Raw genomic sequence first — 19,516 nt, 5'->3', positions numbered from 1 at the left:
TGTGAAAGTAAACAGTAAAACCAGCTTCCTGTAGCCACAGGACACTAACTAGAATCTAGCTAAAGCAAAAATCAACTTGAAGAATTATCTAAAGTCACTTTAACTGTACTAAAGGGTAAAGTTCGTCACCATGTTGTTTTAAATGACATTATCTGCAAGTAAGAATTCAATTAACCCTGGGTAAGAAAAATCAAAACAAGTTGAGTCCCTAATGAGTTGCCCATACAAGGTCAACTGATGAGAACGCATCATCTGTACGTGAATGAAGACACAAACCTTACTGGGCAGTCTGAAACTCTATTAGCTAAGGGAAAAGGAGGGAGAGCAAAGAGCTGCTTCTGTTTCATTTTAGTATCCAGATAGTACAGTAGAACCTGTTGCCAGGGACAGGACGTATACTCCCTTAAGCTCATTGAATACAGGAGATGAATTTACTCATGTTTCTTTTCTTTTTGTTTTATAAGTTTGTATATCTCCCTTTTGGCCGTTCCAATGTACTTCAAAATGATTCCACATTGGTTTAATCGAGGAAGGAACTGTAAGAAAGTCACTATCAGGTAGGCGAGAAGCAGGTCGTGGATTTGCTGTCCCACCCAAGCAACTGCAGTAAGAGAAATGATCACCGTCATGAAATATATCTTAGGTTTCTCTTCCTTTAGTGTGAAGAGGCGTTTCCACCAGCCCACAGCTCTGCATTGAGTTTTTACTAGATTGCTGCAAATTTCATGGAATCTTTGCTGTTGTTCAGTGACCCATTTATTGGAGCCAAAAACTCGGCACTAGAATGGGAACAAGGTAGTCAGCCAAACACCAAAACATAACAAAACAGGAAACACCAGACAGAACAGAGGGGTCTAGAGAGTGGATAATCAGAAATACTAAAAAAAACCCCACAATAAAAACCGCACACCTAATGGCAGGTGGAAACCAGCCTCCTTCCCATCAGAGGACTTTATTAGCCATGAGCATCAGTCTCTGCAGCCAGCAAGTTGGTGCTGCAATTATCTACCTCTACCATGTCTCAGCGAGCTCAACTCGTCCTGCGACTTGGCCTCCCACCGGATACTCACACTGCGACCCCAATCCAATGTATTATTAACACCAGCCATTGTATGAAAAAGTCATAAACATTTTAAGATTACCAGCAATGAATTCTATTTCGAGGGTCATTTAAAAAACTTTAAATGTAACTTTATTTTATTTAAAAATTGTAGGGGCATAAGCCAGGATTGCATGAATAAATGGCTTAGGTAATGGTGAATTTTAAATTTTATTTTTAGTTTTAGTGTGAAAAATATTATCAAGAGACCCAAGACCCAAAATCTAAATTTTTGGGCTACAGAGAAAAGCTGTAATTTTTTCCATAAACTGAGCTACTTAATATGTCTTTGAATTATAAAAGGGAAAATGAAATATAAATTGTTCACATATATATGTGATTTATGCTGTGATGAATTGTGCTTTAGAGAACTCCTAGGATACTTATTGGGCTATGTCCTTTCAAAATACATTTGTAACAATAACTCAATTATTAAATGTTTGGGGTTAAGGAAATTTTCTGAACTACTAAGTATATATTCAAATAAAATTTGAAACTCTCCTAATGTTACACAAAGGGTTTTATAGCTATAAAATTTTCATGAACGATACCTTTGCAAAGAATACCTTTAAAAGAGAATGCATATGCGAATGACTCCATGATTTTATAGTGTGCTGGAAATCATAAGTCAGATTCTCTCTTGATGAAGCCATTTCTCCAGTTGACAACTGTCAAAGCCATCTCAAAAACCCATGAATATTAAAGTACCACTCACTGGCACATTTGGCATTTTGAAGTCAGGCAAATAGAACTCATGAAATATGAAAGGAGTGCTCTGTGTCGCTTTGTAGAAAATGTTGCCATTAAGATGATGTATGAGGAAATTCACACCTTCATCTGCCGGGAGTGCTCAACTGTATTTTCAATCAACTGTATTACTTTGCTTTGATAGTGTTAACATTGGATTATATCCTCCTTTTTCCTGGCTTAAGGAAGTCCCAAAGCTAAAATTAGATGAAAGATTTTAAATTATTTTCATGTGTAATGAATGTTTTAAATACAAATGCAGTGTTTTACTTGGTTAAATATTAACAATTAATAGATTCTAAAGTCTTTTTATTCTCGGTATTAGTGAAGGCCAGGAAAATTCCTAGGCATAACACTCAATTCTTATATTACTGGTTTGAGGATTTCAAATGTGTTAGGAAATTGTGATATGTTTCTTTCTTATTCTAGACTCAGGAACCTTTGTTTCGACCATTTTTTTCTTCATACTTAGTGATATTATAGACTTTTCTACTACATTTAGAAACTTTGCCTTTATTTTGATAAAAGAATTTTTATCCTTGAATCACTTTAAACAAGAAAATCCTTTTTATTTTGCTAAGTTTATACTATTTTGAAATATCGAGAAAAAAGAGATCTTATTCATTCTAAAGAAAGGACAAGCATAAACATGCCACATGCATTAAATGTCATAAAATTTTGTGTATATGAAAATAGAAAATTACCTTGAATAGTAATTATATATAAATAGATATTATCTATAACATGATAAATCGCATATTATAAAATTATTACATTATATATTATATTATATGTTAATTATATTAAGATTATATGTATTATTCACCATTAAACTCTAGTGTTAGAGTTTGGAAACTGTACATATTACACTTTTACATAAAATATTTTGCATCAAATTCTCAATATTGATTATTCCACAACCCTTTAACTTCAGCAGCATGAAGACTTAAAATGACCTTTCCTGTAGTATAGAGAATATGTACTTGAATGTTGGTGCAATAAAGCTACCTAAGGCAATATGCACTTGATCACAGAATTCCCAACTTCCATAACTCTTCCTTTTTATGGCATTCTGTAGGACAACTACCCTCTTTGTATAATTTTCATGATATTCTTAATCTAATGTTTTAATATAGTTACATAAATATATAAATGTCTTAAAACAAAAGATTTGGAAAAATTTTGCTTGCTCATAAATCCATGAGTTTGTGTACTCATATAGCTTTGGCTAATGTAGGATGGCTACGTACACACATGACATCACTGAGTCAAAAGAAAGAAAATACAAAACCACTGTGCATATGCTGCATATTCTCAGTAATGTGCTAAGATTGCATGTTTCTATTTATGCTCAAACTATACTAAATAAACACACACACACACACAACTTTCCCTGAAGGGGGAATTACTATCCAGATCTGTGAACTATGATTTAGTTCCCTGCCTTTATGACCTACACAAAATCATTTAAAAGGGAAATCAAGGCTGTGTTAATTTTACAACATATCTGAGCTGGTAGATAGCCCATACAGTGTAATGGGTTGCACAGCACTTGAAGGCTATCTGAGCTCTTAGACTCATAAGAGGCTAGTTGAGGAGAAAACCAAGTCATGCATCATGTTCACTGGCTATGTAACATATATAAAGAAATTTAGATGGTTTGGAACAAATATCCTAAAGAGAACTCTTGCCTTGTTAGAACATAAAACGTAAAATGTTGGGTCCTGACAACTCACTGGAGACACTGATTTCAGCAGCAGGATAAGGTCATGTTGAAAAACAAGATTGCAGCCGGGCTCGGTGGCTCAGCCTGTAATCCTGTGCCTTTGGGAGGCTGAGGTGAGTGGATTGCCTGAGCCCGGGGGTTCGAGACCCGCCTGGGCAGCGAGACCTCATCTCTACAATAAATCAAAACATCAGCCGGGCGTGGTAGCGTGCGCCTGTAATTCCGGCTACCTGGAAGGCTGAGGCGGAAGGATCACTGGAGCCCAGCAGGTCGAGGCTGCGGTGGCCAGGAGCGGCTGCTGCCCGACAGAGCGAGACTCCAACTCAAAAAAAAAAAAAAAAAATTAAAGAAAGAAAAAGAAAAACAAGGTTGCTATTATTTAAGTGATAATCCTAGTATGTTTAAGTTATTCCTTAAATTGGCAGGCCTAAGCAAGTAGTGGTAAAATTTTTAAAAGTTCACAGGAAACAATTCAAGAACCTCCAAATGGCTCCTTAGGCTAATAGTTTTTTAGTCTCTGGAAGACTTTTCTTTGATCTATCTAAATAGTCAGTGAAAGTTTTGTGTAAAGAGTAAGATTGTACAGTCTCTGTCACAACTATACAACTCTTGCTACAGTAGCCAGAAAATAGTCGCAGAAAATATGCAAATGATCAAGTGTCTGGGTTCAATATCTCTTTATTTCTGAACAACTGAACTTTCCTATTACTTTCTCATATCAAGACTTGATTTTTCCAACTATTTTGAAATATAAGAATCATTTTTGGTTCATGGTCCTACAAAACTTAGTGAGTTTGCTGGCCCCTGGGCTAACAGAGGAGAGGATTTCTCAGGATGTCATGGCTCTCATAATTTACATGGCAGGTGAGTTCACCTAATTTGGGACCACAAATAGTCTATTTTTTGGCTCAGAGATAAAAGAGTCACAGAAATTCTGACCTGTATTCTTTCCTTACATATTTCTTAAAGTTGCTGATACTCCACTCTCCCTTCTATATTATAGGAAAATTTTAAAGCATTTACATTTATAGAATATATTTTTGCTGTGGGACACAAGTATTTTGATAAGCATGTTTAAAGGTTACATATTATGGATGTTACTTCTCTAAACTGATAGTTGCTCACAAAAATGAGAGATATTTGATTTTTCTTCTCTCCACACACTATGTATTTGTGTAATAAAGATTTTTTGGAACAATTTTAGTTCCAAAAAAGACAACATAAGCCATTAAAGTACGGTAGTAAGTAATTTTACAGATTATACGATACAGGGGAATTGAAGCAACTTTTATACTAGAGAGATATTAGCAAGAATATTCAGGTAGTCTCTTTACAAGAAGTTCAAGAATTAACATTTATTTAGTTGTAGGTAGACATTTAGGATTATTCATAGTTTTGAAATACTATGGTAATACAGTAGGTTCCTAATTTTTATCTCTCCTATGAGATTTTTAAAAGAAAATTAAATGAAATTCCAATGTTTGAAGAAAATGATCAAATGGTGATTATTGCCCATATTAAAACTGTTTTAAACCTGTCTGTCTATAATAAGTGGACATTATTTTTTTCTCTTTAACATTGATACCATGCAGATAAAAATTAATCTATTTCTATTTGTTGAAAACATTCTAGCGCAACATTTCTGAAAGTTGTGATTTGAAGATGAAGCAGGAATGGCAATGTCAATACTGTGACATACTATATACATGCAAAGGCAGCTTTCTATTTAGGTCTTCAGAGCACCTTCAACAGTATGAATGAATTCAGAAAATTTTGTTCTAGGGTATGTTTTCATAGATATTTTGTGTACAGCAATATAGATAACAATTAAATATCCACTTAATACTCACCCATCAGCCCACATATAGTCAATGATAACGTTCTCATCAGAGCTTAGATATTAATTTTAAGACTGATCCTTCAGCATTCTTTAATAAAACCTAAATGTCCCCTTACTTTTATTTTCCCTCCAATAAGGACTCTGACACAATTTAAATGATCCCTAATTTAATACAATATTCAGAATAGCATAGGTCTTTTTATGAATTGACAGTCATGACTACTCCTATTTGTTTCTTTAAAATTGTGAGAAGTTTATTTTATTCATACAGTTAAATGACCAAATTGACATTTCTTCAAGTTATTTCTGCTAAAGCAAATATAATGTATGAAACTGAATAAACCAGAATGCCCACTAGTCTTCTACGTTCATTAGCATTAGTTCATTCATAGAAAAAAGGTATTTTACTCTTGTCCAATGGTTGCCAGATATTTTGCTCCTGTTGATTTTTGTGACAGTAAAAGCTTTTTGAGGGTGATTTCACTTGAGGGGAGTCATGCTGACTTAAATGCTCCATTGGTAAAAGATGATGCTTCTTGGGCACCGAAAGACGGGGGTATAACCTTAAATGATTTAGCTCTGCATTTTGGCATCAAGAAGCTCTAATTCCATTTTCAGATAAAATAAGTCTCCAAGTTATTATATCCAACATAAACATCCATCTGTGGTACTCTATATATAAATTATTACTCTGAAAAGAACTAGAATTAAGATTTCAACTTGCTTGAGCGGAATCTCATTTCCTTGAAATACAGTAGGAGCAGTATTTCAAAGAAATGAGATTCATCTTCACACTGAGGCAGAGGACTTGAAAGCCAGGGTCTTGGCTGCCTAGCAAACGGCAGAGCTGGCTCGACAGGTACAAAGTGTTAAGGGAAGGCAGACATTCTCATAGAAATAATGTTTTTTTAATACTTCTCTGCCACTCGATAAAGATAACCTCGGACTAACTCAATGTGCTAGGTTTCATCCTTCTAGCCACAAAGCAGTGACAAAGGCCTGCATTAATTTTAAGCAGCATATTCTTAAAATTTTATATATACCTACACTTTTGTTTGGCACTACAAAATTGACAATAACATTATTAAAGAACACATTTTGCATGTTTAATCTAAAACCTTTTTTCATGCTTCGTTTCATTTGGAGTTTGCTTCCAATACCTCCCCATGACCACATTTAACAGCTGTGAAAACGTGTGCAGAGACTATGCTGTCTTTGGCGGAGTGGGAGTATAACATGCTTCAGTTCATCATTGGCATTCCTTAGATATCCCAAGGAACAGAAAACTACATGTGAATGCCCCTTCATCAGGTGAAATTTCCCAAGTTGTCACGTTAACATGCGACTGGGACCATAGGAAGAACCAGAGTCACAGAGGTCAACGGGGCATTTCCATAACAATCTCTGGTGTGATTCCTGCTCCCACTGCCCTCACCCAGCTTGGAGACAGAACAAGGGCATTAACCTCAGACTGCTCAGGCAGATCTTCTCAGAAGCACGACAAAGTCTTCATCTGCTTGTCATCAACAAGAAATTTTAAGACTGTCAACTTATTTTGCATAATTCTATTGCAAACTTTATTTCTATGAGTAATAAAATGGAGAAACATTAAATGTGTGTATATACAAATGCACATCTATATACATGGACACATATTTCCTCTTCATCTTTTAAACTCCCTTACAGCTTTCTTTAATCCCAGTCAAGAAAGATCAAGGTAGCTTCAGGCTGCATGGCAAGGATAACACTGAGTCTAAGAAAAGAAGTCATATATTTATTTTGCAAACCAGAGCTATTATGCTTTTTCTAAATTATATCAGAAAGGGTCAGTGAAATATTTAAATTTTCTAAAATTAACCTACATATGTGATATGGTCCAAATAATTTGTTTTTCATGGCAATGTGGTGGAATGGAAAGATCAGACAAGAAATGGATCAGTCTGTTTTGCTATAAAGAAATACCCGAGGCTGGGTAATTCATAAAGAAAGGAGATTTATTCATTCATCGCTCTGCATGGCGGTGGTATCTGCTGGGCTTCTGGTGAGGCCTTAGGAAGCTACAGTCATGGCAGGAGGTGGGACGGGAGCAGGCATGTTACATGGGGAGAACGGGAGCAAGAGAGAAGGACAGTGCCAGGCGCTTTTAAACAACCAGTTTTCACATCAACTGATAGAGTGAGAACTCACTTATTACTAAGAGAAAAGCACCAAGCCATTCATGAAGGATCCGCCACCATGAACTAATCACCTCCCACTCAGCCTCATCTCCAACACTGGGGACCACGTTTCAACATGAGATTTGGAGGGGACAACCATCCAAACTATATCAGAATATTTGAAATTGGAGGCATTTAGGTTAAAATATACATTGTTTCTCATATTTGTTTAGTGACCTTCAAAGGTGTTATTTACATTAGTTTTCTTGGGACTGAAATGTGAATATTGATAACAGTATTACAGGATTGTTGTAGTACAAGTGAATACAGTAGAACTAAACCCAGTACAGAGACACACAGTCTCCACATGTGTCATAGAGCAGTGAATAGCATTCACTTTTTCCATATCTAATGTTATCCATATAAACTAGTTAACCATTATTGCACTATGATCTATAGGGTGTGGCCTTCTAGAGCATCACACAGATGCTAACTCTGTGAAAACGATCCTAAAAGACCAACTGTGTTCCAGGCAGCATGCTATAATAGAAGCCAGAAAATGAATTATTATATCACTTATAATTGTTGAATATTTGTTTTTTTCCTCTAGGCATGTTGTTCAATGCCAAATGCCCACATGCTAATTTCTTTTGGGGTCGCAGTCACCTGGAATGAGCACGAGGGATGACTACAGGAGCATGGTATTGCTACAATAGAAATAAAAACCAAGCACCTGAAAGACATAAGCTACTTAATTCTCTTGAGAAATTAAAAAATGCTTTCCAGAAAAAGAAATGATTGACCTAAGTCTATCTCTTAAATCCCTGGGGTTTATCATAATGTGGATTAACAGGTATAGTTCTATTTTCCAAAAATCTGAAAAAATTGTGAAGGAGTGTATAGCTTGTAAAAGACCAAAGAGAGCAGTACTCAACAATGCTAGCCATGTATATAATCAAAGGGTTATGCAGTCATTTGAAACTACGATGTGAAATTCATTTTATTGCTATCTTATTTAACTTTATCTATTGAAACAGTAGCATTTTAACATATAATCAGAAAAAAATATTAAGGAAATATTTTATACATTTTTTATACTAAATCTGAAATCTTGTGTTTTCATAGAAAGTGCTTGACTTTCATAGAAAGTCGTATTGACATTTCATAATGTTTATAGGTGAAAGAATAGATTCCCTTTTCTGGGTTTCTCCATTCATACTTAAAAATTTTTCAGTAATTGAAAAAAAATTTATTTCAATCTTTGCAAATATACTGACAGAATCACTTCATCTTTTGTGACTAGCCATTATGTCAATTAATATCTACTATAAAAGATTGTATACATTAAAAAGCAATTCTAAATGTGTAAATATTGGAAAATGTTTTCTTTACATTTTCTTTTAGATTTTACATCAATTTATACAACAACACTTGTTAGAATTAAAATCTACATCTTCATTCATTGGAAAGATGTATAAACTTATTATTTTTATTATAAAAAGTTTCAGTTTTAAAATAAATACTTTTACATTTCTGTAGAACTTCAGATTTAGCTCATTCATTGGCAATTGAATACAGTAAAATTCTTGCACAGTGAACCAACGACCATTAGTAAAGAACACAGATTGTTAAATTCATTGTCTCCCATTTTTTCAGTAGTTTCTTAACAAAACTTCAATATCTAAAATAATAATTTAACTTACCATGTCTCAATCCAAGATGGAATTTCTTTTGTATAAGCATACAAGCTGTCTTCTGGTGGTCAAATTTACAAGCCCGGATCTTATTAAAAATTGTTAAAATTTTTTGTGTGTTTGACACTTAATTCAGATTCCAAACAATCAGTTTCACCAATTCTTCTTTGCTGAAAGAAAACTTCTAATCGATTCACTCCATTTTTGCTGAAGATGGCTCCTAATCGTGTCAACTTTATTATTTTTTAACACATTTTATCCAACAGCTTTTCATTTTGCACTGCTACAATATACTGTCATTCATCATGAATTATGTATGAAACCACTTCCAATCTCTTTTTGTATTTATTATTTTGGTAGTTTCTGTATCTTTACCATATTAGGCATTAGTAGTAACCCTCCTTTTTAAATTCTCCTCGCTAGCTATGACAGTCCTAGTGGCATCTTCTTTCAGAGGAAGACTGTTTAATCTACATTTAAAAAATCTATTGGTAGTGTCACTCTGTTCATCAGTGATCTCACCTAGATTTTCTGGGTAACATGCTGCAGCGTCTCCATCAGCATTTGCTACCTCACCTTTCTCTTTTCCATGGAGATGACTTCTCTCCTTAACTTTCTTAAACCAGTCTCTGCTAGCTTCCAACTTTTCTTCTGCCACTTCCTCACCTTTCTTAGATCTTGGATCGTCTAACTGGACCATTAACACTTTCTCCATTTTAACCATAAAGCTGTTTTGTTTCTTACCATTTGTGTACAATTAGAGTAGCATTTTTAATTTCCTTCAACAACTGTCCCTTTGCATTCACAACTTGGCTAACCATTTGGCCCAAGAGGCCTAGCATTAGAACCATCTTGTCTTTTGATTTGCCTTCCTCATTAAGCTTAATCATGTCTAGCTTTTGATTTCAAGTGGCAGACGTGTGACTTGTACTAATACATACAGTCCTTGGAGGGTTATTGCTTGCCCTAATTTCAATATTGTTGTGTCTCAGGGAATAGGGAGTTCGGTGGAGGGGGGAGATGAAACCACTGGTTGTTGGAGGCGTCAGAACACACAACACTTATTGATTAAATCCTCTGTCTTATATGGGCCTGGTTCATGGTGCCCCAAAACACTTATCATAGTAACATCAAAGATCATTGATCACAGATCACTTTAACAGATACAGTAATGATGAAATAGTTTGAAACATTGCAAGAATTACCAAGATGTGACACAGAGAAACATGAAGTGTGCACAAGTTGTTGGAGAAACGACACTGATAGACTTGTTCAACACAGCGTTGCCACAAGTCTTCAATTTGCAAAAAATACAGTATTTGTGAGTTGCAATAAAGAGAAGTACAATAAAGCAAAAAGTTCTGTATTTACTAATTAATATTTATATAAGTGTCAATAACTGTGCTATTTGCATACAATTTTCAAATAAACACATTGCAATGTTATGTCGCACATGCTGAAGTCATTCAAATTGAGTCAAACCACTGGCACAAAATAGAACACTTATGGGTACATATATAATCTTAGAAATGAAACATGTGACTAACATGTGTATTATAACACAACACTAATATACGATATGATAGTTCAAATGAAATTTAACACTATCAAAATAATGAAATACTATATCTGTCTTGAGTTTTTTATTTAAATTTAGCTTAAGTTAAAAATTCAGCTTGTCAATTGAACTAAACACATTTCGGCTGTCCAAGGTGCTAACGTGGCTACTGGCTAAGTATTGGCTGTGTACATATAGATAATTCGCACCTAGGTCTTTCTGACCAGAGAATCTGTAATCTTTCCACTATATTGTGCCTACTATCTATCAATAGAAGTTCCAGATATTATTGATGACATCAAAATAAGAGTCTGGGAAAAGGAAGAATTAACATTTTCTATGGAAATTATATAGAGTAATTGTTTTTTGAAGGTATAAACATAGATGCCCTTAAAAATAAAAATTTAAAAATATATCTGACTTTATAATCCTAATGAAGGACTTAATTACAACAAGGGCAATATTGTTCACAAGAGGTATGAGACTATGTGAGTGAATGAATGACATGATTCATGGATGATTTATTTTTTAAAAACCTTAAGAAAAAACACTACATGAATTCTTATAATTTTGAATATTTATTGAGGGTCAAGAGATTGAATTGCCTAACATCTATTTTATTCTCATCTAAATTTAAATACACTCATTCTGTTTGACTGAAAATTTTGATCTTGGCTTAGATGAAAGTTCTAAGTCAATATTCTGTTCTAGAAAAATGGATTTAATTAACATGTAGCTAAACATTTATTTCTTTATTTTACTGGTTTTCTCTTGGGAACTTTGAATGCCTTCTTGAAACTTCTGTAAATAGTTTCAAAAAATAATATTGAGGGAAACTGCTAGTGGAGGGAGGGACATACCTCATCAACAAGGGTATCTGCATAATCAACGTTTGTATACTTAACCCTGAATTGTATCCACATCTTTATAATAAAAATAGAAATTATAAAAAAAGCCAAAAATAATAAAACATAAGAAAGTCTTGATTACTTATTTAAGATGGTACTGGTCTGATTTTGCATAAATCAAGGTTCCTGTAAAAGGTAATATAACCAATATTTAGCAGTTGTGTTATTAAATTCTTATTGCTTGACTCATATATGGATTTCAAGCTGATAGGAACTGAAAAAAATTCAAAGTGCATGTTAAAAATAAGTTTTAAAAAATAAACCTGCAAATGCTCATTGGGTCTTGAACATTCCCATTAAAAAATTATAAAATAGTCTATAAAAAATGTTTTCACATTTCTCTATATTTTTATATTTCCTTTTGAAAAGCCAATAATAGCTCTAGACAGTCATCTACCAGGATTAATGACAGAGGCAGTGGCCTTTGTGTTACAATGTTATATAGCTACTGGAAGTTTTCAAGGTCACTATTTCCTTCCGAAAGTTCAAAGGAAGTTAAAAATTCATAAAACATGACCAGATTTTATGCGACGTGCCATACTTGTTGTTTTATAGCAGCCCATTTTAATAAAAAGAAATGCAAGGAAATTTTCGCTCTAAATACTTGACATCCAACTCAACTGGGAATACTACCGAAAAGCCTTTCATGATTGAGGAAAATAAGACAAATATTCTTTAGTAGCTCCATGTTTGAAAACATTATTTCCTTAACTGACATTATCTGAAAAATGACCAGCTTAAATGATGGTCTATTAGTGTCAGATGTGCTAATAAAAATTAAGGTGTGAAACACTGAGGGTCACTTCATTGAATGCTTTTGCTCCCTTCCCAGGTTTATGATTCTCATTTATCGGAAAGATTTGTCTTGAATGGGGAATATTTTGTTCTCAGACTTTGCTGAGTAGCCATCTAAAGGATACTAAGAGAAAGGACTAAAAATATTGCTACAAAGCTAAAAATCAGTTAATCTAGATGGAAAGGAAGGAAGAAGGGAAGACGGAAGGAAAAAAAGAGTGGGATGGAGGGAGAGAGTGAGGGTAGAAAGGTAGAAAAGAAAGAAATGAGAGAAATGAAGTCAGCAGGACAACCAGAGCTTCTGTGCTCTTCATCATACAATCTATACGGCTGCTTTCATTCTATTTATTTGTTACTATAGTCGACTTATAAATATTTTCAAATAATAACCACAGCTTACTACTCAACTTTATGGCAAAATGATATCCTAAATGATACAATAAAAATTAATTGGTACTGATTACTCAGAATTTGATTTAAATTTACTTCATTCAAATTGATTTTTTTTACTGTTATATAAGCCAACCGTTTTTCTATTGCCATGTGCTAGAATTTGGGATATGTTGTATCTATGTGTCTAATGTCTAATTTCTCTTTAATTGACAATATATCCTTGAATAGGCAAAAATTGTCACTTTTTTCATCATGCAATCTCCCTTATACCTCTGTCAAACTGTTCATATGAAATACATAATCAATTAAATATAAAAGAAATATTTACTAGTCAAATGAAGCCTAGAGACAAGTTTATTTATTTATTTATTTATTTATTTATTTACTTATTTATTTATTTTTGAGTTGGAGTCTTACTCTGTTGTTCAGGCTGGAATGTTGTGGCGTGCTCACGGCCACCTCAGCCTCTACCTGCGGGGGTCAGGCAATCCTTTGGCCTCAGCCTTCCAAGTAGCTGGAGGTACAGGCATTTGCCCCCATGCCCGGCTGGAGACAAACTTTAAAAACAGTAATAATATGTTTAATCAACAGAAATATATTAAATAATTGAAGCATAAGAAAGATGAACAAAGCATGATCTTCACTTTCAAAAAATATCCAAGTTTGATATGTGTATACATAAACAATTATAGTAGAGAAACAAAATATTCTTAATGCTATGGTAAACTGTAACTTAATTCAATGAACGCACAGAGGAAGAAGAGAACAAATTGTCTAATGAAACAAAGAAATTCACACTTACATTGGCATTGACTATAGGCACGAAAACCTAAACAGGATGGAATAGGTTATTTAGAATATTGGAAAAATACTATTAAGGAAAAATGTAGCCCAGCAGATTATGTATACACATATTTATATGAATGAATAGTACCAGTAAAAGGCTAAAAGAGTTTCTTAGAAAAATAAATGCTTTGGATTTTTGACCACAATCCTAGGAGTTTTGATCATTATACTATTAAGCTATTAGAAGGCACTGAAAGCTTTAAGTAGAGAGAGCCATAAGTATATTTGCTTTATAACAGAAAAATTCCATGTGTTTACATGTATCTCCTAAGAAGACAGGGTAGGACTATATAACTTACTGAAATGTAAAGAATGACCAAAGAAGTTTAAAAAATACATAGTGAATCACATTTGAGGCTCCACACCACTTATATCAAACACATGTGTGAGTATAGGTCTGACTGCCAAAAATACATTGATTGGTAGGGGTGAATTTTAAAAGCCTATAGCTAGGTTGTGGTTGAAAACAGGGGTCCACAACCCCTAACATGTCCATGGTCTGTTAGAAACCGGGTTGCACACCAGGAGGTAAGTAGTGGGTGAGTGAGGGATGCTTCATCTGTACTTACAGCTGTTCCCCATTGCTTGCATTACTGTGTGTACTCTGCCTCTTAGGAGCACACATGCTATCATGAACTGCACATGCAAGGGATCTCAGTTGCACACTCCTTATGAGAATCTAATGCTTGATGATCTGAGGTGGGGCTGAAGGGTGATATTAGTACTGGAGAATGGCTACAAATACAGATTAACATTAGCAGTGAAGTTTGCGTATTTCCCTCCTGTCCTCTGTCCTGTCTGAAAAAATTGTCTTCCACAAAATCGGTTCATGATGGATGAGGGATGATAGATGAAAGGTTGTGGACTCCTGGACTAAAACAAAGATAAATGTATTCAATAAGTGAACAAGTCATCTAAAGAGTAAAGCATAAAAGAATTGGAATTAGAAAAACATTTTATATTATAAAAAATTTAAGCATCATTTCAAGTCAGGGAAACTCCATTTGATTTTTAGTTCTTTATATGTTTGACTTTATTTGGACAATAATCTTGTCAAGTTTAAAAACTTTAAAAATTGACACTAGCTATGGTGTAGAAGTAGACTATTTGGAGATAAGTACAGATGATAAGAGACAAGTTCAGAGGCCATGGAGTAAACAAGGAAAAAAAAAAAAAGAGATTGTCATAGGGTGCATAGGGTGTTGACAGTAAAGAATTGGGTGGATGGGGCTCTAGAGTAAATTTAGTTATTTATTATTTTTATTGATTGCATATAGAAATGAAGAAGAAGAGAAGGAGGAGGAGGACAAGGAGAAGAAGAAGGAGAGGAACGTGTGGTACTCAAGTTTTTGGCTTGAAAAACCAGCCATGTATTGACAATAGAGACTTAGATATGGAAGACGGGAAGGACTAGATTTGGGGCTTTGGTGCATGACCACGAGGTAGGAGATGGTGGGCGGCTTCCTCTATGTGGAGGAATGACAGTAGATATTTAACATAGAGTTTTTAGAAGTCAATGATGTATAGGAGTCTTGTGTTCAAGAGGGAGAATGAAGTGAGAATATAAGTCTGCAGTTGTCATAATATAGATCGTAACTAGCTGGAGGGTTAGAGAAAATCTTCTGAAGAAAGTGGGGAGGCAGAGCAAGAGAACCAAGAAATATCACCGAAAATTAATGGTTGAGATTGCAAAAGAAGATGCAAAACTTGGGAAAGAGGTTTTATCCCAGAAAAATGGAGGGGATAGGACGTGGTGGTCTGGACAGTAAACCCTAGCAGAAAAAATGTCTCTGGGCTGCTCAGAATGCAGCCATGGGGAAAAGGGAGCTTCCAGACTGTATCAGTGTGCAACCCCACACATTCAGTGACAATAAGAGCACACCCTGGATATGACCCTGGGCAGGAAGGAGTCTGTGGAGGGGGTCTTGAGGGTGGTTGACTCCCAGGATGCCCCCTTTCCCTTAGACGCCAGCCTCGGCACACAGGTCATGATACTGCCCTAGCCCATTGCTAGGCCACAAAGTGTCACCTCCTGCTGACCACACCTTGAAGTTGTGCCCAGTGAATGTTCTCATATATCAGGGCACTTGCTCCTCTCTCCGTCGCCCACCCCCAGATGGTTCAGACCACATCAAGCCGCCTGGATCTATACTCATAACTTTTGTTTACCTTTAGTTCATTATAACACTGTCCTAAAAACCCCACCCCTAGAAAGAAATCACAGCCCTGTTCTGTACATGCAACGCATGTCTAAGTGACTTCTCACACAGCCCAACCCTTCACATGGTTAACCACTCACCCATCCTCCTCTGTAAGATGCTACATAAATGGTATGCCTTTTACCATCGGACTCTGGTTTTTCTGTCCTGCCTGCTGTTCCTGGACCTTCCCTGTAAGAAAATTCCTGAATAAAGTCCATGTCTCACCCCGTTATCTCTGGGTCATTTCTTCAACCTCTTGGACACAGTGCCTTCCTTTTTGGGGTCTTGCGCATCTGGTACTATACATGAGTGAGGGGGGGTGTTATTTTTCTCTTATGGTGGTGGTGTGTAGATTGAAACAAATATGCTTTCCTTACATCCTGTGGCTGCACAAGATATGCAAGCAAGTCCCTATGGCAGGCCTTGGTGGGACTCAGAGAGCAATAGCCGTTATGGTCTTTTACTGGGGAAAGTTTCATCACTTAGGGATTTGGAAGTCGCAGAGTTTATTTAACTTGATGAAAGTAACATAGCTACCCATAATGCTCTTTTTATCTTTATTATCCACATGAAATGATGCACCAATAAGCAGCTTTCCTCTTTTTATTTTTTACATTACTCAGTAAGGTCTAAATTCACAATTAAATGAACATATATCTCCTTCTTATTTCATTGCACTATGGAAAAATCTTTTAATTTTAAAATTCCTACATGCATTAATCTCTCTCCTTAATGCTTTCTCTATTATTTTTCTCTAAGATTTATATTTTATTTTCTTGTATTTCTAGAATGATTTCTTACACTTGCATTCTAGATTATATCTTATTCTTAAAATGACCTTCTTCCTAAATTTTGACAAAGACAACATAGATTATAAGATATAGTACTTATTTTTGAAACAAATGGTTTTAGGGAAAAATAATATTGATAAAGAATTTTATCACGTGAAATATGTTCCAAATTTCAGGAAAGGTATTACTTGAAAAATAAAAGTGTCTAATAATCTATGTCCATCAGAAGATCATAGTAGTTCTGAGCCTACACTGATTTATCCTGTGTCCAGGATAAGGTCTATTCTTAAGGAATAAGAAGCAAGATTTTCTGATGGTTCTTTCATTTGAAGGAAACAGAATACATTTAAGTGAAAAAGGCATAGGATTTCAGGGCACACCTATACTCCTTGCAAATTGGTTGGCTATCTGTTATCTATTACAAAGTCTTAAACCTTTCAAAGTTAATATTTTAAGACCTCCAAAACCAAACCTGGTCCAAACAACTTTCTTCCCCCATGAAGTCCAGTTACCAGACCAATCCTTGGGTTGATTTTCTTCTCAAAGCCACACATAATTCCGTGTTATAGTTTGGAGTCAGGAAGTTCTGGTTCACAGTCTTGACTACTCGTTTCGTGCATGAAGAACCCTGTTAAGGTCAAGATACTCTCTAAGTCTTTTTTTTTTTTTTAATCTTTAAACTGGAAATGACAATAATATAAATCTCATATATTTGTGTGAATTAAAATTTATTATTCTGGTAGATAAAAATATTTGAGTTCTTACCATGTGTCAGGCTCTGGGTTGCAATTTTTCGTTAATCAAATTTTTCATAATTGTGTTTACACTATGGGAATTTATAGCCTCCATTTACAAGTGCCATCTCAAATATTAGTTTCTTTCTGAAAAATGACTCTTACAATCCTTGTCAAATTACCTGTGCCCTGCTAAGACAGGTGTTACCTGTGTCAAAAGTTTTCATTTAGCATTTTTCTGACTTTGCATGTACTTGATTATACAATTGTATGTACATGAATATCATCTTTTCTTTTCTTTTCTTTTCTTTTTTTGAGTTGGAGTCTCACTCTGTCGCCCAGACTGGAGTGCAGTGGCTGGTCTTGGCCATCGCAGCTCCGACCTGCTGGGCTCTGGCGATCCTTCTGCCTCAGCATTCCAAGTAGCTGGAACTACAGGCCTGCGCTACCACGCCCGGCTAATTTTTTGATTTATTGTAGAAATGAGGTCTCTCCAAGTTGCCCAGGCGGGTCTTGAACCCGAGGGCTCAGGCAATCCACTCACCTCAGCTTCCCAAAGTGTGGGATTACAGGCTGAGCCACCGAGCCCAGTTTCATCTTTTCAGTTACAATATTGACTAGTGGAAGACATGATCATGTTTTCCTTTCCATGCTCTGAGCTACAGACTTGTGTGAAGTAGATGCTATTAAGGATTTACTGTTAAGTAAAGCAGTTAATTTATTTGAAAGATTCTCTGAAAAGAAACAATGGCTTTGAGTTTTGCTTTTTGATTTTATTTTTAATGTATTTTTTACATTTTACTATAAGGCAATTTGTTTTCATGGATAAGAAAGCCGTATCTTTTAGCAAAGCACTCTATCAGGTCCTTTTTTCCTGATATGTTGGATGGGTGTATAATAGTATTTAGATAAGTGAAATAAGAATGTGTTTACTCTTGAAGGGAATAAAGGTATCATCCCTATCCATTTTTTTGTTTTGCTCTATTTTATTTTCCTCTAGTCTATGCATTAACAGTCCAGGTATTCAAAGGTATTACCTAATGTGGTTTTTATCTAACCAGTGTAAAGTAGCTTGTCTGTATCTATTTATAGTCCCAGTAGGATTTGGGGTTAGGGAAAGTCTTATGTTTTAATGAACACTTCCTGCAGAAAATACTACTTATGTTGTACTCATAGTACTCATCACCTGGCTTTAGCTGTCTCAAATGGCAGCTGGTGCTTTTATTGCTGTGTAAAATATCTGACTGCTTTTGTAATAAAGAAGTTAAAGATCCCACTGCTCTCTTCCTAGGCAAAGGGAGCAATAAAAGTGCCATTTAGTAAACTCTATCCTTTCTAGTTAATAAAATATGCCATGTAGGAAATGAGAGAATCAGAGTTGATGTGGCCTTCAGAGTCTCCTAAAAAACAAGAAAAACTGTATTGTCACACTAATTGTTTAATTGTTCTATATGGCTTTCAGAAGTGAAAAAATCTATCCCGAGTTCTTGTCTCTAACCCTGTAAAGTACTTATAGTCCCTCTGCCATGTGCTAGAATCACATCTATGAGGGTTTGTGAAGCTACCTCAAATGCAGGAGATTCCTAATTTTAAAATACCCAAGTCAATGGTAGGTTTATTTAACTCCATATTTAAATGCTGGATAATATGTACTAAAAAACTCACCAAGACTATGAAAATAAGCAACATATCTACCTGCCCAGAGTTTTAAAAATCACAATAAAACAAAATAAATTCATAGTTATTTTTAGTGAAACAATAATGTAAAGCAATTTAATATACCACAAAACCACTTTTACTCAGTCATCATCTATTCAAAATTCATGATAATTTATGTAGGACTTAAAGTGAAGTTTCTTTGTACTCTCTTTGAGAAAAGGGTTTGCGAAGTAAACAAGAAGCATAATCAAGGATTCGGATTTGTTTACAGACATAAAGTAACCGATCATGTATGTCAAAGTATCAATTTTCATAAAACAAATGGTAATTGCCAGAGACAGACACAGAGGGTAGAACTTTTTAAAAATC

At 35.0% G+C, this 19,516-nt stretch overlaps 1 pseudogene; it reads right to left on the bottom strand.

Annotated features, from left to right (window-relative positions):
* Window positions 1-431: 431 nt before the first annotated feature.
* On the bottom strand, window positions 432-969 carry LOC103259179 (annotated as a pseudogene).
* Between the last annotated feature and the right edge of the window lie 18,547 nt (window positions 970-19,516).

Source organism: Carlito syrichta, unplaced genomic scaffold (genome assembly GCF_000164805.1).
Source record: "Carlito syrichta isolate Samal-C Ts95f unplaced genomic scaffold, Tarsius_syrichta-2.0.1 Scaffold302556, whole genome shotgun sequence".
NCBI lineage: Eukaryota > Metazoa > Chordata > Mammalia > Primates > Tarsiidae > Carlito > Carlito syrichta.
Note: the sequence above shows the minus strand (reverse complement) of the source record. Positions and strands in the feature narration are given on the sequence as shown.